General features: G+C 36.3%; 1 long non-coding RNA gene across 5 annotated transcripts; it reads right to left on the reverse strand.

Annotated features, from left to right (window-relative positions):
* Positions 1 to 1742: 1742 nt before the first annotated feature.
* On the reverse strand, positions 1743 to 23682 carry LOC102586970 (uncharacterized). 5 transcript variants are annotated; one of them, XR_001474294.1, is made up of 5 exons: positions 23541 to 23682; positions 22066 to 22114; positions 20191 to 20314; positions 19986 to 20082; positions 1743 to 1972 (listed from the first exon to the last, which is right to left on the reverse strand). It is a non-coding gene; the product is annotated as an uncharacterized lncRNA (long non-coding RNA). The 5 variants fall into 5 exon arrangements; XR_367810.2 differs by lacking the exon at positions 1743 to 1972 and adding an exon at positions 3796 to 4039; XR_001474295.1 differs by lacking the exon at positions 1743 to 1972 and adding an exon at positions 9156 to 9188.
* Positions 23683 to 26544: the final 2862 nt, after the last annotated feature.

The raw sequence follows: 26544 nt of genomic DNA on the forward strand, positions 1-26544 counted from the left end.
ATGAGAAAAGATAAAGAAAATCATTGTCTGAGGCTGGGTCCGCGACGCGGAGAGGTATTTAAATTTTGGTCGTGAAAATACTTTTTGAGGCAGAACGGTTCATGACCGCTCCGCGATGCAAAATGACTTTTCCCAAATCTAAGGAGCAGGTCCGCGACGCAGAGCCAGTGCCCAGATTTTCTCGACTAATTTTCTTCTTCGTTTTCCAGCCCCAATTCGCCCAAACTCGATTCTTTTTCCCAAATTATTTTTAGATACAGATACCCAGCAAATGTACCTAAGAACCTAACTCCAACCAACTCAATAACTTGATGTAATGAACTCAGAAACATCTCAATTTCAGCCCAACTCAAGAACAATATCAAATTCCAGAATACATATCAAGAACATCAACTTTCAAACTCTTTATGGACAAATTCACGTTGAAATAAATATGTTTGTCGCGTGGGTGAACAAACTCAACACTATGAAAGACTCACATACCTCTTTAGGGATCAACCCTTGTCGAAATCCACAAGCTAAACCTTCAGGAACGACAAACTTTGCTCTTTCTCCTCTTTTATCCTCTTGCGTTCTTTCTCCAAAAACCCTAGCGTAAATTTCCAATTGTCTAAAATGAACCAATTCAGTTTAGACCCCAATTTAATTGCTAAAAACGAATTAACTTAATTGGGTGGTGAAAAGACCATAATGCTCTTCTAAAATTCGGATTGGACTTTCCTTATTTGAATAGCCCAACTTCCAATGGGAATAACTTACTCATACAGACTCGAAATTGCGCTAACTCAGCGGCGTTGGAAAGATTATTCCAAGATCTTTCCTACGATATCTGGAAACATACCTAAATCACACTGAGCTAGGAGTTATAGTAATTTGAAGTTAACCAAAAACTCAAACTTAACTTAACTTAGACAATTTTCCAGATTTTTATTATTTCCAAAAATCACTCTTTCTAGTTCTTTCAATTTGCGAGATGTTACAAGAGTCACTAGATCTATCATACCTCTTCTAGACCTTCCTTCAGGATGTGACATTATTTTTGAAAAATAAAAGTTAAAGAGAAAAATATTTTTTTCAAACAAAAGAAAGACCATTCATAACTATTAGCGTAATTAGTTAGAGTACAAATATGTTACTTTCAAAAATATGATATTTATAACAAAAAATGACCAAGGCCATTCATGACTATATTCAGTCTAAAGAAAGAAAATTAGCAACTCAATTAATTACAAAATATGACCTTTACAAACAAAATACAAAATACAAAATACAAAATACAAAAAATCTAAATTTAACTATTTCTAGTATAAAACTGGAAGGTCTTCCATCCACTCTTTCCATTGAACCCGTTTGTATTTTATTGAGTGGTATAAAACTTTATACAATATAATGATATAGATGATGAATCCATAGAAACCCCGATGACAGAAATAGGCAAGAGGGAACACGAAATATATCCAATTAATAAAACAATAAAAATTTAAATTACTTATTAACACCGAACATGAAATATATCCAATTAATAAAAATAGCCAATTAAAGGTCAATCTACAGAGCTCCAATTCGGAAAAAAAAAATCCCCAACAGAGTTTCTAGTTTGTCACACTTTTTCTTGACCTTTCTTTGGGATGTGACGGTCTTTTGAAAAATAAAAATAAAAGAGAAAAATATTTGTTTTCATACCAAAGAAAGACCATTCATAACTATTTTCGTGATTAGTTCGGGTACAAATGTATTAATTACAAAAATATGACATTTACAACAAAAATTGACCAAGACCATTAATGATTATGTTCAGTCCAAAGTTAGACAATTAACAATCCTATTATTATAAAATATGACATTTACAAACAAAATACAAACAAACTAAATTTAACTACTCCCGTATCAAACTGGAAGGTCTTCCATCTCCTTTCTCCATTGAGTCTGTTAGTGTTTTAAAGAGCGGTATGTAACTTCATTTAGGTTGATGCTACAGATGACAAATTCATAGAGACCCTGATGTCAGAAATAAGCAGGAAAGAATACAAATCCACGAACATTCCAATTGTTGACCTCCTCCTCCAGCTAGTTTTGTGCGTGCTTAAGAAGCCGTTCATTTTTTAAAAAACAAATTAATTGAATGCCATCATTTGTTTGGTTACGATCCTTAGTGCGTATTACTTTTTTTTAAAAAAAGAATTCTTGTGTGAGGTTAAGATCCTAGACAAATCATGTTTTTGTAATATTAATAACTAACACATTATCAAAATAATAAATCATTAAATAACATATGAACAACAAACACAAAATATATTCAATTAATAAAGATAGTCAAATAAAGGTCAATATCCAAAACTCGAATTCTAAAAAAAATGGTTTCCCCAGTAGAGCTGTCAGATCTGTCACACCTCTTCTTGACCTTTTTTCAGAACATGACGGGTTGTTTTTGAAAACTAAAAGTAAAAGAATTTTTTTGTTGGAGTCTCTACTCGGAATTGAGTTTTTTTTCTGTGTTCCAAGTTATCTTATAATTTCCTAATTAAAAGAAACTGACTATTTATTTTTTAGGAGCGTAGTCGCACACAAGAATTTTATTTTTAAAAAAATAATACGCACCAAGAATCGTAACTGAACACATGATAAAACTTAATAAATTTTATTTTAAAAAAAAGATGGCTTCTCATGCACACACAACACTAGTCAGAAGAAGAGGTAAGCAGCTGGAATGTTCATGAATTCATGTTCCCTCCTATTTATTTCTATTATCAGGGGTATTTATGGATTGCCATTTGTTGCATTATACTATATGAAGTTCCATATCACTCTTTAAAATGTGAACTAGCTCAATCGATAGAGGTGATGGAAGACCTTCCAGTTTGATATTGGAAGTAGTTAAATTTAGTTTGTTTGTATTTTGTATTTTATTTGTAAATATCATATTTTATAATTAATAGGGTTGCTAATTCTCTAACTTTAGAATGAAATACTCATGAATGACCTTGGTCATTTTTTGTTGTAAATGTCATATTTTTGTAATTAATATATTTCTACCCAAACTAATCATGACAATAGTAATGAATGATCTTTCTTTGGTTTGAAAAAAACATTTTTTCTCTTTTAATTTTGGTTTTCATAAAAAGCCGTCACATTCTGAAGAAAGGTCAAGAAGAGGTATAACAGATTTGACGATTCCGCTGGGTAAACCTTTTTTTTAGAATTTGAACTTTATATATTGACCTTTATTTGACTATTTTTCTTAGTTGAATACATTTGTGTTTGTTGTTAATATGCTATTTGATTATTTATTGTTTTGATATTGTATGAATGTATGAATGTTTGCTCTTAACACCTCCGGAGTCTCTCGGAACATTTGTTATACAATGTGTACGGATACGGTCCACAAGACTTATGTCTTAGGTGAACCAATGTACGGTTACGCTCCTGGTTCAAGATTTTACCCATACATGTTAGGCAGGTTTTAACCAATCAGTTAAGCCGAAATAACTCTACTACCAGTATGCTAACCCTCCTCGACTCGAGTTGTCCGCTCGAGTAAGCCAGTCTAGACACATTTCTATATAGGGTGATAAACCTAGCTGAACAATCCACAAATAATATTCCTAGTAGGCTACGTTATTTTATGCCATGTGCATTTGACCTAGTAAGACTCGGCACAACTGTCGGGGTCTTCAAAGATAGGTACCGACTGTCACGACCCAACCCATCAGGCCGTGCGGGCACCTACTCTAACACCTAGATAGGAGAACCCTCGATTCCCAATAGTTAAAATCATGCATGAAATTAAGAAAACTGTCGAAATAAGGAAATTCATATAATATTGTTATAAAACAAGAATTTAAAACGACACAAGGTTAAGACTTGTAAAGTAATTAACACCTCAGGGATCTAGTCTCAACAGGTACAAGAGCTACTAAGAGTACAAAGTAAGACATAATAATGAAAAGACACAGCTTCCATCATGTAGAAGGAAAAGTAGAAGCTGCTGGAGATTTGCCTTCGTCTTCACCTATGAAACATCACTGATCCTGCAATCAGACTATGCCCAAAAGGCATAGTAAGAGTAGTATCAGTACAATCACACGTACTGGTAAGCATCATCGGTCAACCCGAATACCCACCGCATAATATAGGAAATCAACTGGCGAAATATGCAATAAGACTAATCACTCCTCCACCTTTATATTTTGACCGCCCTTACCCTTCCAAATATTAATATCATACTAGTTCACTTGCCTCTAACCCCTCACTTACTTCTTTCGTGATTACACCTAATCAATTAATCCCTTAATGAAGTCCCTAAAATATTACTACCAACTCGGCCAACCACTCACGACACAGCCTTACGTTTTACTCGTCTCTACTCAACTTATGACCCCGCGATACGCCTATAGAGGATAACTATTCGTTTATATTTACCATTCACAATTCATTACACCACTCGATATGTCCAATAACTTACGACATCGCAATCCCCACATATAAGAACATAATGTACAATCCACTAATCATTTGAGGAAACATGCCCAACTCCACATTATCAGTACTACAAGCAATTACACATATATGGCATGTCTATGGTCCTCTCATGGAACTCACATCCAAACTGTTAGTGTACTGGTACATGGCACCCGTTCCAAGTTAGTGTGTCGGATCATGACACCCGTTCCAATGTTTATGCCAGTACGTGGCAACCGATCACAGTAAGTTTGTCGAAGCGCAACACCCGATCCATTCAACAAGCCACAATCACAATCGCAAGTATATTATCATAATCTTACAATTAAGTCATGAATCATGGCATTCAATTATTCGTCTATCCATATTTACGAATATTGTTATCAATAATGTAACATTCGCATACATACATGTATCATAATAAAGCAAGAACAAACATATATCACACAACATGAAATCACGACCATCAGCTCGCCCTAGTTCATAGTCTAAGGCTTCCTCCTACGATTTAGTCATATTTTCTTCGGTACACGAAGGCCTACGCATAAATCCTATCATTGATTAACATTACTACGCAGTGAGCACAAGTTTATAACTACTCAAATAATAAACCTAACCTACCTGGGAGCCAATCAGCTGCATAGAGTTAAAATTCCAATTCTCGTTTCCGGACGACATGACGGTGAATTTGGTCAAGAATCTGCATGTTTTCGACCTCGTTATGCTAGAAATATTTTTCTCCTCCCTTCCTAAGCTTAGAGCAGCTTTTGGAGGGTTTCTGGGGTGATTTACGTGTAAATTAGGTGTTTTGGGGAAAAGGAGAAAATTAGACTTCGCGTTATTTACATTCTGTCTCGCCTATCTCGCTCTGCCGGCTACTTACCCCAATGTGGCACTTCCCCCCTAGCGGCATCTGGCCCGAACTTGCGGGACAGTGGCCCCAACATTTACCCAAAGTTTTGCTTTTCCAAAATAATGACAGTTCAAGTCGTTACAATAGATACCAATTTACCCCTCGTTCGTCCACGAATGACCAGTGAACGAATCATTACGCATCCTATCTCAGAGTACTTCTAAGCTAACTAATTGGTCCCTTACAGGACCACGAAGGATGGTGATTTTTCCAAAATTTGAACCACCAAGGGTGCTACACTCAAAGGTCCGGTTAGGAATTTAAGGCAATACATGAATAACCAAACGCGTCGAACTTACACAGCCTGACCCCACCAGGGCGGCAGCCCTTCCGCTGAGGCGGGGCTGCTGTGGCGAGGGATTTCCCGCTGTAGCGGGAGCTCGAAAATTGTAGGGGGGGGGGGAAGGGGAATGGTTTCCCTATTTCCTCCTCTTCTCTCCAAAACATTCCCAAAACTCTATCAGCCACTTCGTTCTGAATGTCAAAATCAAGGTATTAATCTCGTTCCTCATGTTATTTCGTTCATTACTTACTCAACTACCCTTGTATGATGTTGAACGATTGATTAGAATTAGTTCTAGGGGTAGTTTTTTCGAAAATGAACATAGGTTGCTTGTTTGATAGAAAAATGTAGCATGGACACTTCCCTTACGTCCCCAACGTCTCCATGACGTCCTGGGCGAAAGGATTTTGTCAAAATATGGTCGAATCGATACCAAAATTGGTGGGGGAAGTGGAAAAGTCTCTTGATGAAAAATCACTATTTAGGGGTTATTTCCTCGAAATAATAGCATATTTAAGTTCTAGGGTACTTAATAGGTTCTGATATGCTGAACTTCTGTAGAAAATGGGGGTTTTGGGACAAAGTGGTGCCATGATCGCGCCTGGTGTTCATCCCAGATGAAGGTCCCTGGCGACCTTCATCCTGTTGTGGAGGCCTCCATCATTCCAGTCTAGCGGGATTCTGGGCACTGTGACAGGACCTGGGAAAACAGTGGCCTAGGTCCCTTTTTTAGATAGAAATTTAATTTTTCCTTGAACCATGTATTGTCTAATCCCATGATGTTTTAACGTATACCTTTCGACTTTTGGAGGCTTATTTAAATAGCTGGTATCAACAAGGAAAATTTGCCCTTCGTCCAGTTTCCTGATGCTGCTAGTCAGGAACGGTACCATGATCACCGGAACACTAAGTTTTGCTGCTAGTGGAGTTTCCATTTATTGAATTTGGAGGTGAAGGCGCCTGCCATTCATGCTCGGCTTATGGAGTTTGGCTGGGGCCCACTGACAGAGGCTCCAACTGCTACTCGTTCAATCTGGGTAAGAGAGTTCTACGTTGTCCTACCTACTGTTTGCTGGGACGATCCTCACCCTACTATTTGCATCCGAGGAGTGGACATCCCCTTGAACGCTCCATCCATAAATGATGTACTCGCGATGCCCGAGGTCCCTAACACAGAGTACGAGGCTAAGCTGCGGGAGATGGACTTAGGATGGTTGTAGGATACGCTGGGAGCCTGCTGGTGGAGCCAACACGTAGAGACAAGGTTTACTGGGCTACTACGGAGGGTATCACTAGCACCGATTGGTCACCGGATGCTAAGAAGTGGCTACACTTGGTTACTAGGAGGATCCGCTCATCAGGAAATTGCATTGACATGACATTTCCTCGAAATTTGGTGGTGGCGTGCGCGATTCAAGGCATAGGGCTGAACGTGGGCACATAGATCATTTCAGAATGGAAGGTGTTCTATCGAAGTAATAAAAATGTGTTCTTCCTTCCTGGACTAGTGACTCCGCTGTGCAAGAGGGCGGGAATGCCACTCCTACACAATGATGAGGTACTCCCCACGAACCCTCATTTTCACCCTCTTTTGATTAGGCAGGGTTCTACCTACAAGAGCAAGAAGAGGAGGACAGATAGAGACAGCAGCAGCCAGGCAGCTGCGGAGGATGAGGGAGGAGATGATGGTGCAGGTGACGACACTCTTCCTACCAACAGTCCCAACCCTCGCTTTCCAGTGCTCGAGTGGAGGAGGACCTGGCAGCCATCCGGCAAATATTTTGGGGCTCGTGGGATAGTACCTCGACTTTAGTTCCACCCGTTATTGCTCTTGAATTGGAGATACTCCGCCGCCAGCTGCGATGGGAGAAAAAGAAGAACTTGGAGAGAGATCATCTACTGGGCCGGATGTGGAAGACTCTTAAGGTCATTTTCTCCTGCGTCGCCCCTCAGCAAAAGCTTCCCACGCTTGAGCCGGATGACTTCCAGGAGTTTTCTTGGTTGAGTGACTATTGGGCTGGCGAGACAACACCTGAGGACATGGGGTTCGACAGCGACACCTCGCATTCCCAAGGTTATTGATTGGGTTTCTGCCCCTCTTGGGCATGTATTGAACAATACTTTATTTTAACTTTCTGTTTTCCTAGATTTTTGTACGTACAACGATGTTGGTTTCTAGCTATTTTTCCCTCATTAATATTAAATGCTAAGGCTTATAGCTTATTGTTCTATTGTTAAATACTGATTGAATTGCCTGGATTAGTTCGGATATCATTCGAGGTCTGTATTTGTGACTAGGAAAAATAGAGGAGACAAGGCTGAGATTCTATCTCACCCTATCCCGCTCTGGCAGGAGGAATCCCGCACTGGCGGCCTCTCCTTGGCGGGAAAAATCCCACCCCAGCGGCCTTAAAGAAAACAGAACCCCTGCCAACAATTTCCTGAGGTTCTTTTCATTTTTTAATTTCCCCATAGATTTTCACCTATAACCTTGGAAGTTTTAGAGTAATCCCCTTAGTACGGAGGGGTAATGTCTACTCTGGTTTACGCAACGATACCCCCCCCCCCCCCAAACTCACTCTCATTAACTCGACTTTGTCACCCATACGTTCACACGATACGCCCAGACACTCACACTATTATAGCTTGCGTAATTTCAACAATAGGCCAGCATATTGCACATATCAAGGTTCAGACATGCTATTATTGTGCACATAATCATATTATCACGTCCAAGGAAATACAACTTCCACATTCACAATTAATTCTGACAACAGAAACATGCACTCACAGTTTCAAAGTTACAACTCACAGAGAAGTCCAATTATTAGCTAGTTCGTATCCATAGATGACCAATACTGATCATTCATTCCCTTGTACAACCTCTAAGGCCATATACCAATTGGAACCTTCTTAGTTCCAATTTTCTTTGCTTGTGTCCCGTCAGTCGTGACCACGACGTCTAGTTCACTTTGTTGAGATACCAATTGGAATCGGAAGATACCAATTGGACTCAACTCATACCACAGGCGAAACTCGTACGAAAGAAGAGAAAAAGTGGAACAACTTCCTAGAATGTTTCCTAACTTCTTGAAGATTAGATGTGGATGTCAACACATCAATCTGCAGGAATCTAGTCCATATTTTTCTCTTGTACTGGGAGACCGGTAACCTGGGCACTGATACCAATTTGTCACGACTCAACCCACCGGGCCATGCGGGCACTTAGTCTAACACCTAAATAGGAGAACCCTCGATTCCCAATAGTTAAAATCATGCGGAAAATTAAGAAAACTACTGAAATAAGGAAATTCATATAGTATTGTTATAAAAACAAGAATTCAAAACGACTCAAGGTTAAGACATGTAAAGTAATTAACACCCCAGGGATCTAGTTTAAACATGTATAAGAGCTACTAAGAGTACAAAAGTAAGACATAATAATGAAAAGACACAGCTTCCATCATGCGGAAGGAAAAAAATAGAAGCTGTTGGAGATTCGCCTTCGTCTTCACCTATGAAACATCACTGATCCTACAACCAGACTATGCCAAAAAGGCATAACAAGAGTAGTATCAGTAGAACCCCACGTACTGGTAGGCATCATCGGTCAACCCGAATACCCACCGCATAATATAATAAATCAACTGGCGAAATATGCAATAAGACTAATCCCTCCTCCACCTTTATATTTTGACTGCCATTACCCTTCCGAATATTAATATCATACTAATTCAGTTGCCTCTAACCCCTCACTTCTTCGTTTGTGTTTATACCTAATCAATTAATTCCTTAAGAAAGTCTCGAAAATACTACTACCAACCCGACCAACCACTCATGACACACCCTTACGTTTTACTCGTCTCTACTCAACTTATGACCCCGCGTTACGCCTATAGAGGCTTACTATCTGTTTATATTTAACATTCACAATTCATTACACCACCCGATATCTCCAATAACTTACAACATCACAATCCCCACATATAAGAACATAATGTACAATCCACCAATCCTTTCAGGAAACATGCCCAATTCCACATTATCAGTAATACGAGCAATTACACATATATGGCAAGTCAATGGTCATCTCATGGAACCCACACCCAAACTGTTAGTATACTGGTATGTGGTACCCATTCTATGTTAGTGTGTTTGATCGTGACACTCGTTCCAATATTTATGCAGGTACGTGGCAACCGGTCCCAGTTAGTGTGTCGGAACATAACACCCGATCCATTCAAAAAGCCACAATCACAATCACAATCACAAGTATATTCTCATAATCATACAATCAAGTCATTATTCATTACATTCAATTATTTGTCTATCCTCATCTACGATTAGTGTAACAATAATGTAACATTCGCATACATACATGTATTATAATGAAGCAAGAACAAACATATATCACACAACATGACATCACGAACATCACCTCACCCTAGCTCATCGTCTAAGGTTTCCTCCTACGATTTAGTCATCTTTTCTTGGGTGCACGAAGGCTTACGCATAAATCCTACCATTGATTAACATTATACTATGTAGTGAGCACAAGTTTATAACTACTAAATTAATAAACCTAGCCTACCTGGGAGCCAAGCAGTTGCACGGAGTTATAATTCCAATTTTGGATTTTGGACGACAGGACGGTGAATTTGCTCAAGAACCCACATATTTTCGACCTCCTTATGCCAGAATTCTCTTTCTCCTCCCTTCCTAAGCTTAGAGCAGCTTTTGGTGGGTTTTTGGGGTGATTTACGCCTAAATTAGGTGTTTTGGGAAAAAAGAGAAAATCAGACTTCGCGTTATTTACATTTTGTCTCGCCTATCCTGCTCAGGCGGCTACTTACCTCATTGTGGCGCTGCTGCCCTAGCGGCATCTGGCCCGCATTGGCAGAACAGTGCCCCAGCATTTCCCCGATATTTTGCTATTCCTAAATAACGACGGTTCGGGTGGTTACACCGACTCTAGACCAACATGTTCATTTTATCTGCTACATGAAAATAATTTGTTTAGAAGGCATATATATTGTTGACCAGCTTTATAATAACTATGTCTTTCAATTTTATTTTTAAAAAAAAAATGGGGAAAAAGGTTGAAAAAGGGTCTTTGAAGTGTGAGTCATTTATTTTATGAACTACCCACACCTGATTGTCACTAAAATGAGATACTTAGCCATCCCTTCTCTGATTCGGTGTTTGTAAAAAAGTAGAGAGTATTTTGTGTTCTTTTTTTTCACAAAAAAAATTATCTTGGTGTTTCCTTTTTCTTCCTCCTTTGATTATAGTTTGTGTTCTCCAAGATATAACCTTAATTAGCTTTTATCCAAAGGTACGAATGGAACCTCCAACTAAAGGATAGGGTTATAAAAGGCCTAAAAGTGAAGAAATTTCATAATGCATGATTGTTGACACGATACCTAATGATCTATGTCGATGGTGGACAAGTTTGGGAAATTATGAGCAAAGAAGGGTAAAAGAACATTTGTGACATCTTATGCATTTGATGGAGATTGACCCAAGAAGAGATGTGATCGAGACAATTATTCCTTTCTGGGATCCAAAAAATACGTGTTTCGACTCTCCGACTTTAAAATGACACCAACTCTGGAGGAAATTGCTAGCTTCATGGGAAAAGGATCCAATTTTCGGGGCACTGATCTCCACAATAAAAGACCCATAATCCCAAAGAACATTGATGGCAACAAGTTCCTGAACCTACTCAAGATCAACTAAATAGAGAAGGAGAGTTTGAATAATGGGTGGATCTCTTTGGACTTTCTATATGAGAGGTATGGTCAAAGGGATGTATTTAAAAACTACTAGAACCAACTTAGCAATCAAGGGAGCATAGAGGCTTGGAAAGTAAATGGGTGCTTTGCCTTCATGGTTGCATTTTTGGGGCTCATTTTTTTCTCTAAGCGGGATAAGTATATCGACATTCGCTTGACTGGAATGGTAAAGGCGCCAACAACAATGGAAAATCCTACTATTATTCCCATAATTCTAGCAGAAATGTTATGTGCATTGACTAAATGCAAAAATGGGGAAACGTACTTTGAAGGCTGCAATATCTTGCTACAAATATGGTTTTGGATCATCTTTATCATCATAATTGTGCGCGTAGGTTCACTCCTAACTGGTGTAATTATGTATCCTCTCATATTTTTCAAAACAAATTTTAGCATGTGAAGAAAAACTGTCGGAAATCATGTGTGATGAAATTGTATGGAATTATTTACGAGTTCCCAGCTAAGGATGTCATTTGCATGTCTACTAGTATCTCGTCTCTTGTGTTGATTGGGCTTAGAGGTGTCCAACCCTATGCCCCGCTTCGGGTTATTCGTCAACTTGCTAGAGTTCAAAGGCCCACCAAATGATGATATGAGTAGATTTGTATTTGACACCCCACCAGATTTTGCCTTTGATAGCAAGGATACTTTGAATATCTGGTTCGGTAGTATAATTTCTGAGCAAAGAAAAATGGTCGAGCTTGCAAGACCTTTATGTATACCGAAATTCCCAACTCTTACAACTAAGTATTTCCTTTCACTTAATTTAAAATAAGTAAAGTACCATACATGTATGTCGTCAGAAGTAATAGCAGTTCTAACTTCTCTTCCCCTATCAAGTTTGTATTCATGCATTATCCATTCAGTCTGCTTCCTATCCTTCTCAAGCTTCCCCTCAATGTAGTTTACAGTTTTCCGATAACCAATCAGCTTACCATCCTTGTGGATGAGAGAATCTGTTCAACAAGGTTCCCAATATCCATAATTCTTCGAGTTGTTACATCGACCTCCCTCTGTATACTTCTTGCATGATGGGCTCATAATGTACCATTCTATTGCTAGAGAAGGATGGTGCATCTCTGTCAAAATGAAACTAGCTTTTTCACCAAGTTTAAGTTCTCTAAACCAAAAGCAAGGCAGCAACAATAAATAAGATTAGGAAATTCTCTTGATGCTACTATAAGAGACAGTAGCACTGAGCTTATAAATCTACCACATCCCTATGTGGGCAAACAATACCAGAAAATTACACAAAATGCCTAAGAGAAGTAGACATTAATACTTGTCAAAACATGAAAAATCATTTCCAGGTCTTACCATAGGGAGGTAAGATTAACTTTGGGATCTACAAGACTACAACTAGAGAGAATAGAATAAATAAATATTCAGAACCTAAAATTATGTAGGAACTAAGAGAATCATACAATAACGAGATCTCCATGATGCATTTTCTTCATAGCAACAAACGGATCCTTTTTACATGATACATCATGTATTGCAAGAACCAAGATTCTCTGGATTCAGAGAAAAGGGTGGCCATTCTTTAAAAGATCAATAAGCTCATGGAACGTAATATATTATAACAGTTAGCTTGCTAAGTACACAGTTAGTTAGTAGTAGCATGTTAGATGGTCAATTACCAGATCTTAGTTGGTTGTAATTAGTTAGATCTAGTCACATTTACCTACCATAGTTAGGTAGGTAAATCATCCTCTGTTTTTGGGAGCTTCAGACACACCTGAAGTTGTACAACTAGGAATTCAGTTCATCGACATGGAGAATTATACACTTCATAGCAGAGCTATGAAACTCTCTTTTGATGAACAACAAGGTTGGATTTATAGATGGATCAATCACTTGCAACAAATTTGAAGTTGATTTGGTGAATCAGCGAGAAAGATGCAATGCGATGATGATATCTTGGATCAAAACTAATGTGAGAAAAGGACTTCTCAGTGGAATTTTATTTCGATCTAGTGCTAGTTTTATATGAGAGGAACTCCTTGAGAGATTTGACAAAAAATAATATAACACACATTTATCATTTCCACAAAGAAAGAGCTACATTAGTGCAAGGAACTGCACCTGTATTTGTTTACTATTCATTAAATGAGTATGACTAAATAGTGCCCCCATCTTCCTGTGAATGTGAGAAATCAAAGGAATATAGTGAGCATCTTCAGAAGCAGAGATTATTGCAGTTCCTTATGGGCGTAAATGATGGATATGTTAATGCTTGTGGTCAGATTATGATGAAGATATCTGCTAATGTGAATCAAGCCTATGCATTGTGACATCAGTTTTTAGCCTCATGTCGCCTTTCAAAGAAATCCTAGGAAAGCGCTTGGCAGCAGTTGGAATCTGAGCCTAGGCTCGACATCAAACGAGGGAACACATTTCTATTGTTATCATTTGTGGCCATAGATGGTAGTCAGAATTCTCAAAGGGATTGTGTTGTGGCTCTTGAGGGGGCAGTCAAGGACTATGACACCTCATGAATACAGTGCCTGGTTTGAAAACCAACATAGAGTAAAGGTTAGACGATATAGACCACAAGATGTGGCAGGCAGAGGGAGACGTCATGAACACCAGTTGAGACTCTGAAGGAGATTGGCAAAAAGCAGCTCAAGAGGCATCTAAAAATATTGGTAAATTCGAGGTGCTCCAGCAGGAGCGGACTGGACTGAGGAACTAGCCCACAGAAACAAGAGGTAGACAAAGTGACTGCCATGCAGAAAACCATAAATAACTTGACTGATCAGCTTAATGTTATAAGTGTTTAACTTCAAGGACTACTCCAAAGAGGTGGCAATCATATCAGGGGTGTTGTGGATATTGCCTACGTGAGACAAGAACTCAAGATCCCAGAACCAAAGCGCTACCACAGAGCTCAGAATGTCAAAGATGTGGAGAACTTCATTTTTGACATTGAACAGTAATTGGATGTCGTGGGTATGTCGGAGGTAGAAAAAAAGGTATCAACTGTTTCCATGTATCTTCACGGTGATGTCATGTATCTTGAGACATAGGAGGATCTGAAGGCTACTATCTCCTTATAGTTCTTCCCCGAAAATGTGGAGTACAACATGTGCAGGAAGCTCTAGGAGTTGCGCCAAACTAAGTCATTTCAACATTATGTAGTGCTGATGATGAACATCCGAGACATGGGTAAGCAAGACAAGCTCTTTACATTCATGAAAGGGTTGAATCCTTGCGGCCGCATGGAACTGCAAAGACTAAGGGTTGATATGTTTTTCAAGGCCATCTAATCTTTTGAATATGTTATGGATTAGAACGTGGAAGTCCAGAAGGACATGCCTCAAACAAAAAATACGGGAGGATACAAGGGGACTCAACCTATAAATAGTGGTCCTAATGGAAGTGGGGGTTGTCCAAATAAAAGTGCGGGAGATCGAACAACAAGCAAATCCAGGGATTTCTCCTCAAGCCTAGTACTACTGCCTCGCATAATAATGACTGCGGAAAGAGGTCCGGGCCACCTATGGGATGTCACAATTGTGGAGGGCTGCATTTCAGAAGGAATACCTACAGTAACAGATGAATGATGAACAATGTTTCAATGATGGAATGGATGCGAAGAGGATGATATCTACCAAATGTAACCCATAGGTTTGCCCCAATACAACGCGGTTTGTGACTGGTTATCTAGTTAAGTTGGGTGGTTCCCTCATTTCTTGGAGGTCAAGAAATAAATCACCATAAACAGGAGCTCTACAGAGGCTGAGTAAAGAAGTTAAGCATCAACAGTAGCTGAAATTGTTAATCTGGTTGGCCTATTTTCAGTGTTGGGTATGCTTATTCAGTTTCCCATTGCAGTTCACTGTGATTGCAAGGTCTAGGTCTACTATGTGGATATATACCAACACTGTGTTCCATGAACATACAAAACAACATTGACATTAATTTTCATTTTATCCGGGAGAAGATTCAGCAGGGCTAGGTCAACACTTTTTACTTAGCCTCTTTTGATCAGTTGGCTGACATATGGACCAAGGGGCTAAACTGTTTGAAGCATTCACATCTTTTGTCTAGACTAGGCATGAAAAAACATTTTCACTTTGCCTAGTTTGAAAGAGGTGTAAAGGATAACCCAGTTCACTGAACAAAATACATTATAACCCTTAAGCTAGCTAAGTACATAGTTAGTTAGTTAGTTAGTAGTATCATGTAAGATGGCCAAATAGTTGATCTTAGTCAATTGTAATTAGATAAATCTAGTTACATTTACCCTACCATAGTTAGGGAGTTAACTAGGCCTATAAATATTCTAGTACAACTAACAGATTGATTGATTCCCAATTCACTTTCTTTTCCAAATTGATTTGCCGCCATTGCTAGATTCTTTTCTTCTCAAGGAAAATTCCTTGAATGGAACTTAATACTTTCCAAATGTTACTCAAAAACGTGTAGAAATCTATAAGTGAAGTTTCTCAGATTCGTCAGATAGATATTCATCGTATGAAACCAAGACTTCATCAAACACTTTCAATTAAAGCAGAAGATTGATAGTAGATCATGTTTGATATCACGAACCCACAAATTAAAATAGAAAAAAACACCTTTCATAAGATTAACATTAAGGATTAAAAAAAATGATTGACCAGAAAACAACCTCACTCCCACCCTACAACAAACAGAGAAAGAGAGCATTGTACCTGAAAGTTGTTGAGGATGGTACAAGAGGAAGTCGACATCCTGAACATTATGATTGAGAAAGTGATGGTCTATCATTTTCTTATCAAGACAGTGAGTTATAAGCTCTTCATTTGCATAAGAGAGCTGATCACCCACCATCACTTCCTGTTTATGGATGACTTCAATGCCCATACAATTCTCGCCACATTTATCATATTGGCAGTGCTATCCCGTTTCCCATTTTCTTCCATTTTTGCACCCTAATCACATAAATAAGATCAATATCAAGATGAATGGCTTCGCAATATTTGTTATTCAATAAAAAAAAGCTTCAAATGTCATTTCATGTAATGAAAGCATACAAAATTGGTAGTGAAGGGAAGATAAATGTTGTTACTAGAGAAGGAGTTGTAAGCTCCTAATACATGAAATGACATTTGAAGCCTTTTTTTTATTGAATATCAAAAATTGAGAAGCCATTCATCTTGATATTGATTTTATAGGGCGCAAAAATGGAAGAAAATGGGAAACAGGATAGCACTGCCAATATGATGAATGTGGATGAGAATTGTATGGACATTGATGTCATCCATAAACAGGAAGTGATGGTTGGTGATCATCTCTCTTATGCAAATGAAGAGCTTATAACTCATTGTCTTGATAAGAAAATGATAGACCAGTACTTTCTCAATCACAATGTTCATGATGTCGACTTCTTCTTGTACCATCCTCAACAACTTTCAGGTACAATGCTCTCTCTCTCTCTCTCTTTGTTGTGCGGTGGGAATAAGGCTGTTTTCTGGTCAATCCTTTTTTTAATCCTTAATGTTAATCATATGAAAGGTGTTTTTTATAATTTAATTTGTGGGTTCATGATTTCAAACATGATCTACTATTAAGCTTCTACTTTAATTAAAAGTGTTTGATGAATAGCTATCTGACGAATCTGAGCAACTTCAGTTATAGATTTCTACACTTTTTTGAGTAACATTTGGAAAGTATTAAGTTCAATTCAAGGAACTTTCCTTGAGAAGAAAAGAATCTAGCAATGGCGGCAAATCAATTTGGAAAAGAAAGTGAATTGGGAATCAATCAATCTTTTAGTTGTACTAGAGTATTTATAGGCCTAGTTTACTACCTAAATATGGTAGCGTAAATGTAACTAGATCTAACCAATTAAAACTGACTAAGATCAACTAATTGACCATCTAACATGCTACTACTAACTAACTAACTATGTACTTAGCTAGCTTAACGGTTATAATGTATTCAGTTCAGTGAACTAGGTGATCCTTTACACCTCTTTCAAACTAGGCACAGTGAAAATATTTTTTCATGCCTAGCCTGGATTAAAAATGTGAATGCTACAAACAACTAAGTTAAGTGCTGGTGTATCTAACACAGACCTATTCGAGTCCTTGACTGAACAAGAGTTTACCTTCTTTGATAAGCCTGATGTTGAATATTCTCAGGCCTATTAGAATAAGAAAAAGAGGCCAAGATATGGTTGAAATTAAGAACCATGACAATGTACATTATATTATTCTAGTGGTAATAGTTAGAATTACAGTATTTTAAAAATACAAACTTCTGGTGAAGGTACTAATTTAGGTTTCAGGGACAAATAATTGTGAAGACCTTTATACACAATTATTTCAGTTGTTTTTGAACTTACCATCTTTATTAGATAATCTATGTACTGGTTTTTATTTTTATCTATGTTGTTTTCTACTTCCTTTGTTCATATTAGTTGATCATCTTACTAAAAATAGTTGTCCCATATTAGTTGTTCACTTCACTAAATCAATAAAACAATAATTAAAATTTTCTTATATTATCCTTGCAATTAATTCATTTTGAAAGTGTTCACATATGTTTGTAAAAAATTGAAAAAGTTTTTTAAGGGTGAATATATAAAATTATCTTCTTATTTTTTATTTCTAATATGCTTGTAAAAAGGAAAATCAACAACTAATATGGGACAGAGGGATTATTAAGATTGGTTTTCATCATGTTATTAGAAAGTTTTTAGCTTTAGGGATCTCATCCTTTTCAAATGAACGTAAAGAGGGATTCCCTTTCTCTTGTTTCCAATTTAGTTAGATTAATTTTATATAAAAATAAAAACATTTGACGTTAATCAGATTAATGAATAGTTCTTTTGTATGACATTGTTTTATAAGTTTGCCTTTCAATATAGTCGTTTATTAGGTAAATTTTATGAGAACACTGGAGGTTGGTTCATCTATGATGACAGAGGGGTTAGCCACTATAACTCCACTACAATGGTAAACCTTTTGCATCAATCCAAATGTGACCAAAACAAAAAGCGTAGTAAGAGGAGGGTCCTTCTCTTCTTAATTCTGACGAAACTCTATTCCTTGAACAATGAGGCTACGTTTCCAACCGAGATGCCTAATCTCCATGAGTCCCGCTTCATTATATCCATCTTGTCCTATATCATTGAAAAAGTTTCCCATTTTTAATTCAGTCCACCCATCACCTCTTTTCAAGGTTAGCGTCACTCTAGGTTCTCGTCCTAAAAAACACAAATAACTTTAGCTCGTTGCTCTAGTTATTGGTCACTCTCGGAATAAACAAATCTAACAACTGACTTAGAATTTCTTAGCCCACAAAATCCATCTTCTAATTTGAACACTAGATAAGAAAAACAATAGGTTCTTTTCAACAACATTCAAGTTTCAATGTTGCCTCAGTTATCAAGCCAACAAATCAAATTAAGTTTAGCCACTTAAGAGAATGTACAAGAAAATTTATACTTTCTTAGTAATTGTATTTAATAAAGTAATTTCTTTTAAAATTTAGAGTGCATAAAAAGGAACCACAAAAATATAATTAGTGAGAAAGTCTAAATTATTTTTATAGATTTTCTGAAGTGGCTAAACTTAATTGGATATGTTGGCTAGATAACAGATGAAAAGTTGACACTCAAATGTCGTTGAAAAGAACTGGTTATTTACTTGTCTAGTGTTCAAATTGGAATATGGATTTTATGGCCTTAGAAATTCAAAGGCAGTTGTTATATTTTTTTGATTCCAAAATTGACTATGAAACAGAGCAACGTGCTAAAGTTGTCCAATTTTCAGGACGAGGACCAAGAGCCACGCTAACTTTGAAAAGTGGTGATGGATGGATTGCTATTCTGAAGTTATCCTAATGTTTTGATCATATAACAAACTACGAGACCTAGTATAGCACTATGTCCCATGAGAAAACTGAGAAGGTTCAGACAATGCAAAAAGAACAACTGTAAAAGCTGCAACCACTGCCACAACATCAGTGCTTATTGGTGCGCGATTACAAAGGATCAGTACTCTTGGCCAATAGCATTGCACTATGTTTTTTCCATCTTATAATAGTTACTTTGACCTGGGATACAACCTAGCTTTTTCATTGGATGAATTACATGGCAAAATCCATTCTCTCGAAGAAATATTTCTCATATGCAACAAGGGACCTGATCGAGTGATCTTTTGTATTTAGTTGTTATTTGAGAATAGGTAACATGGGCAAGAATACAACCAGGAAATTCTATATAAGAAAGAAATGGAGTTTAGTCAATTCATTAGTGTTCTTTAAAAGGAAATTATTCCCTCTATTTTATTGTACGTGATGCTATATATTTCCTCATCAGTTCGTCAAAAATTAGTTGACACATTTCTATTTTTGGAGATAATTTAACTTCAAATTTCGTATTTTATCATCAATGGAATGCTTTAATAGCTGTGAAAATCTCTTGACATGTTTATATCCCATGAGTTCCAAATGTTTTTCTTTCTTGAATATTGTGTTTAGTCAAACTAAGATAAGTAAATTGAAACGAAAGGAGTAATATCTTATATGGAATACGAAAACTTACCTTCTTCACCATCAACACCGAAGTAGGTTAGAGTTATGTCAATCTTGCACATACTTTGTCACCTTCCAGAAAAAATTGTTAAATCCTTTACAGCTACCTTTATTTAATTTACGAAGTTTTAATAACATTAGAAACAGAAAGGAAATTTGGGTAATAGAGGTAAATTTGGAATAGAAGCAGAGGTAAAACGAAATGTAGTTAGTACCATGTATTATGTTTTTGCTTTCATTAGGAAGAAGCTTATAAATCGTTCCATTCATAGTAAATTGAGCACCACCAATCCGGTTAGCGACTCTTCCAAGGGTTGCTCCAAAGTAACTTGTAACATTCTGCACAAAGTTACTTTCATTGGTGAAAACAAACAGGGCTATATTTTCTTCAATGTACTTCACATCAATAAGAAATATGGGATTGTTTTATTTGATATTATAGACTAGGAATGTGGTGTTTCTTAGGAAAGAACTACAATTAAATAGTGTCAGATGACTCTAAATTTTGACATGGCACAATCAAAGTAGGAGTGGCTACATGACTTGATGACTTGAAAAAAATAAATCCATATAAACTTTATTCATAAAATTCAGACATCTATGAGACAAAATATTTACTTTCTAACCTGCATATTACTCAAATGGGACAAAGAAAACCTTATATAAAATTTGCGGGGAAAGCAACAAATATGCGCAAAAGAGGACAAGTCAAAATTCAAATTAGTGGTAAATGTACTAATTGATGATAATAAAATTACTGTAATTTAGCCGCTCATGTGAAGAACCTAAATAAAAATCCCTAAAGTTAAAAATAAACATATAAATTATAATTGGATGTTTTTTATTAATGATAGCGAGAAAAAGACCAAAATTGTCCCTTATCTTTGAGATAAGAATCAAAATAATCCTTGTCTTTTAACATGGAGCACTAATAGTCCTCCATGTTTCAAGAATTGGTACATTTTTAGTACCCTTCCAAATAATCGTTTAATATTTAAACGGAAGTTTCTTTTGCTCGTGAGAAAGGCTGTCTCTGTTTCCACCATTGCTAACAAAATCTTCCCCTTCTTCTCCTCAAATAGTACCCATCCATTCCTATGTTCATGACTTTGATTTTTCTATCAGACAAACGAAATCAAAATAAAGAGAGTTGCATCTTGTTGTTTTTGAAGAATATTTTCTTTGTATTTTTTATTTTTGTTTATCTCCCTTCAATGGAAGTCTCCGACAAGTAAAATTCTTTGTTTGTATGAATGTAAAATACTTTTTATCATCATTGAGTCTTCTTCAATGCCCTATGTGATAGATTGTTTAAATTCGAGAAAAGAATATAAAAATCTGAGATTATGGTGATCATTGGCTGTCCTCTGATTATTGATAACATACTGATAACTAGAATACCCAATTAAATTTAATTGGGAGGATACTACACATGTTGGTGTTGTGGTGTTGGTGTTCATCTGCAAACAAGTTTGTTGCACAAAAGCTGCTGAGCAATTGTTCCAGTGGGCAGTGATTATTTGGCCTCATAGTCCATTCTTAGGAATAGATGAATATTGTTTGAGGGAGAAGAAGGAAAAGAATTGGTAAGCAATGGTCGTCTTTCTCACGTGCAAAAAAAAACACGTTGGAATGTTTGACGGTTATTTGGAAGGGTACTAAAAATGTACCAATTCTTGAAACATGGAGGACTATTAGTGCTCCATGTTAAAAGACAAGGATTAATTTGATTCTTATCTCAAAGATAAGGGACAATTTTGATCCTTTACTCAATGATAGCTATAGATATGGCCTATTAATTTCCAGTGCCTAAAGTAAAAACTTTTATAAATTGCATTATGAAACTTTAGTAGCTCAATTGGTTGGTTGCTTTCACTTTCACTTTGATGGTGAGGTTCAACTCCCCACCTTATAATCCCTTCCCCAATTTCCCAATGCCATTGACTTATGAGACTAAAAAGCAGAATTTGATCAAATAGAAGAAAAATCTTAGAAAACAGAAAATCAAAATAGGCACATTAGAAAAAAAAACAACTTAGTGGAATCTCACAAGTGGTGTCTGAGGAAGGTAGAGTGTACGGAGACCTTACCATTACCTCGTGGAGTAGAGAGAGATGAACAACAAAAGCCACATGCAGTCTAGCAAAAAAGGAAATCCCTTAGAAATTGTATCACCACTCAATATCTTTGGGGAAAATACAATAATTAGAATCACATAAATATGATCCCTAATAGGGTATCCAAGTAAACTAATGTCAATATCTTACCTTAAGGAAAATTAATACACAGTGTTAAGTGAACTCAATATTTCAAAAACTTTGTAAATGGGAAAGGGTTCTTGAATTCTAATCAAACACTTTTCACATACTCTCTTACAAGTGAATATGTTAGAAGTTCAATACTAATCAAGATTTTTTTAAGGCTTTTGTTGAAGGGATGATAAAGATGGGTGATACGCAGTCTGGACCACCTTGTGAGAATAGAGGCGATTGCAAGATGACTAATATGCACCAATAGAGTGTTGAAGTCTTGTTTGAGACTTCAAATAGAAAAGAGTTAAAGTCTCTTTGTTTTTTTATTGCAAAAATGTAACACAAAAAAAAACTATATCAATTCTCACTTAATAATACCCTTATAATAAAACAACAAAGAGACATTTAGTCTTTTCAGTTTAAAGTCTCAAACAAGGATTCAACACGTGGTCGGTGTCAATTAGCCACCTTGCAATCGCGTCTAATCTCACCAGGTTACCTAGAATGCAAATCACCCATATTTATCTTCCTTAAAAAAATCCTTGAATTTTTTTTCTTGATTTACATTTAGCTCTCCAACATATTCACTTGTAAGAGAGTTAGTGAAATGTGTTTGATCAGAATTCAAGAATCCTTTCTCATTCATCAAGTCTTTGAATATTAATTGTCAAATATTGAGTTATCAATAGAAAGACAATGAAACTTCAAACATTTCCTCCTATGTTAGTTTTATCTATTTTTAGTGTATGAAACTTTTTTCATCTGTAAATTTTCCAAATTTATCTAGCAATGGCTTAAATGGGTAACAAATTAAAAATTTGTGGAAATTGGATGTCGGATCAACAATTAAGAAGGAATGAATAGAAAGTAATGAAATTGAGGAAGTAACTAGACTGATAAAAGATTCACTCTTGACACAGAACACATGTCATGCATTTATTGGTTTGGTAATTTCCTATTCAAGAAACTTTATTGAGACCCATGAAGGGGAACTTTCACACTTTCCCAAAGGTATGCACATGTTTTGGCCAAGAAATGTATTAATGTTGTAGTATTTAGTAACTATGAGTTAAGTCACAATTATGCTCCAATTCTACTAAACAAGGATTATAACCTAAGCCCTCAATTTCAAAAGATCTATAGCCGAAGCTAATTGTAAATCTTGAACCATAGATTACAATTGTCAACATCACTTCCGGACCTAAACTTAATTTTAAGCAACAAACAGATCTATAAAACTTGTTATATAAGAAATGTAAGTAATCTCATGAATATTACCAACTTAGAATACCAAGAATTAATTAGAAGAATACTTGATTTCGCTATAGCTCCGATCTCTTGCAAGAATGAACATGCTAAAGCTTCCTTCCCTTCTATGTTAGGAAACAATTTCAGTGGCTGCACTTACGAAGATGAGGAGTGAAGATGTGACCAAACCACATATTTTCAGGTTTAAAACCCTTGACCTAGTGGGCTTCCATCACAAGCTTATATTCATATGTTAACACATAACTTTTAGTATCGTGAAGCCCACATCACCATAAAATGATTTAGGCCCAACAAGAAATCCAACAAATTAGCTGAGAAAATAGGATTAATTACAGAAATCCCACCTTTTAGTTTATTTATTATCATTATCCCCTATAAGTTTTACAAATCTCCAAAATCCTTCATTTTCACGCATCAGATTAATGTATCAGCACATAGATTAGTGTATCTCGCGCATCAGATTAATGTATCAGGGCTTATATTATTGTATCCGTTTGAGGGATTTCTGTAATTATAAACTTTTAAGAGATAGATTGTAATTTTACCTTAAAAGTATGTGATTTCTGTAATTTGCCCAAAATAATATCCACCAAATATATTTATTTAGCCCATTTAATTGAGTTGAATTAAATAATTGGGTTAATGTTAAACCCCCATACAAAATAACTTTCAACATTCTTCCATTCGGAAAACATTGTTATATTTTCAACATTTTAATTCACATTTTTTTTAATATGGCTCTTAGGCAAAACGACAGGTTTTTAACTGTGGCATCAAATTTGAGAAACCACAGTAGTGGAACATCACTTTGAACATGATCAAGTCAAACAGAATCATTAATGTTGAATCATCATAGTAGTACTTGCATTAATTAATGACATGACCAATCCATGGCAACAAATAGGGAAAAGGCATAAATTGCCCCCTAAACTTGTCACGAAAAGTCAGTTACACGCTTAAACTATTGTGACGACCTATTACACACCTTTACTATTTAAAAATGAATTTAATACAACCATGAGACGTGTAACACCACTCTCACAGCATGTAGTATATTACACTCGCTGCCATGTCATCGCCACGTCAAATTTTATAATATCTTATATTCTTTTAGTTTTCTTTTCTTTATTAGTTAACTTTCTTTTTGTTAACTCTATTTTACACTAATTAATCTCTATTTAATTATTAAAATTCTCTAATAGTTATATATTTTTTATCACTAAATCCCACCCACTTTATCTCTAATCTCATCGGAGAAATAATTCATTTGAATTTATACAAGAATTTTCTTTGTCTTCTCCGGCGAAGAACAACCAACCCATCACCACCATAAGTCCACCTCCACAACGCCATTTGTTCTTCTTTTTCGACTAACCATCAGCCACCAAACAACCACCACAAAACAGCCACTCAAAATCCAAATCAATCACCAACAAACACCAAATCAGACCCCCCTTACCTTATCCCTTTGCGATTTTATTCTTTTGATTTGTTTTACAGGTGTGTCGGCAAGCTCAAAGCTTCAGCCATAGCTCCAATGAAGTTCCAAAGAGCTCCACACTTTCAAATCTGTATAACCAACAAATAATTTGAACAACCGACAAATAATCACAACCAACAACACCACTACTACACTCACGTCATTGTGAATCTTTGAGGTTGTGATGAAAAATAAAAAGTTGTGATGAAAATTAAAGAATGAAGAAGAAGAGGGTAATGAGTGGGGATGGAAGATTTTAATTTTTTAATTCTTTTTATAAAGGCTAATGGGAGGGGAAAGAAGATTTTGATTTTTTTAATTCTTTTTTTAAATAATTTTTTTTTGACGCGCCAATTTTTAATTTGAGTTCTAATGGTGCCTCGGTTATCAAGCCAACAAATCCAATTAAGTTTAGCCACTTCAGAGAATCTATATAGAAAAATGTACACTTTCTCAATAACTGTATTTAATAAAGCAATTTCTTTCAAAATTTAGAGTGCATAGAAAGGAATTGCAAATTTATAAAACACGGAGTCTGGGTAAGACAACCATTTCCCAATACTCTGGTATATCACCCAATATAATACCAAGTTCTTGTGCTGCGACCACAAAACATTTCTTCCCCATTTTCTTATCTAGTGAAAACTCCATTTTACTAGCTATATCAAAAGACATATACAAAACATTCGGATCTAAAAACAAACAAAAAGAGTTGTAAAAAGGCACTGGACCACTCTTTTGGAGTCTGATTGGGATCACAAAGGAACAACCACGCTCACTTGACATGACTAGGTACCTGAAAAGTGGCCTCGATCCACACCACCTAACAACCTTTATGAATAGGACATGACATTCATTGGCATGTTCATATCAGGTTAGGTTTGGCTTGTGATGTGCAGACCCTTCCCACTAATAACTCACACAGTTATGTTAAGTGAGTGTATTTGGCCCGTTGTGATCTCAATTGGACACAATAAGAGTGGTCTAGTTCCATTTTTGGCCCTTTTGGTTTGTTTTTAGATCCTAATTAATGTTTTGTCTGTGTGATTTGATTTTTCAAATAGAGTTGTTCACTGGATAAGAAGACAGGGAAGAAATGTTTTATGGTCGCAACATGAGATCATGGTATTATATGGGGTGGTACACCCAAGTATTGTTAATGGTTGTCTCACCCGGATTTCACATTTTATATTTTTTTTGTTTCCTTTCCATGTACTCAAAATTTTGAAAGAAATCACTTTAATAAATATAATTACTGAGAAAGTCTATTTTTTTTTATTAATTCACTGAAGTGGCTATACTTAATTGGATTTGTTGGCTTGATAACCAAGGCAAAGTTGACATTCAAATGTTGTTGAAAAGAACCAGTTATTTTGCTTATCTAGTGTTCAAATTGGAAGATGGATTTTATGGACTTAGAAATGCTAAGGAAGTTGTTATATTTGTTGATTCCAAAAGTGACTTTGAAACAGAGCAACGAGCTAAAATTATCCATATTTCAGGATGAGGACCTAGAGCCATGCTAGCCTTGAAAAGAGGCGATAAGTGGATTGGTAATATGAAGTTAT

This window comes from Solanum tuberosum, unplaced genomic scaffold, assembly GCF_000226075.1.
Source record: "Solanum tuberosum cultivar DM 1-3 516 R44 unplaced genomic scaffold, SolTub_3.0 scf00176, whole genome shotgun sequence".
NCBI lineage: Eukaryota > Viridiplantae > Streptophyta > Magnoliopsida > Solanales > Solanaceae > Solanum > Solanum tuberosum.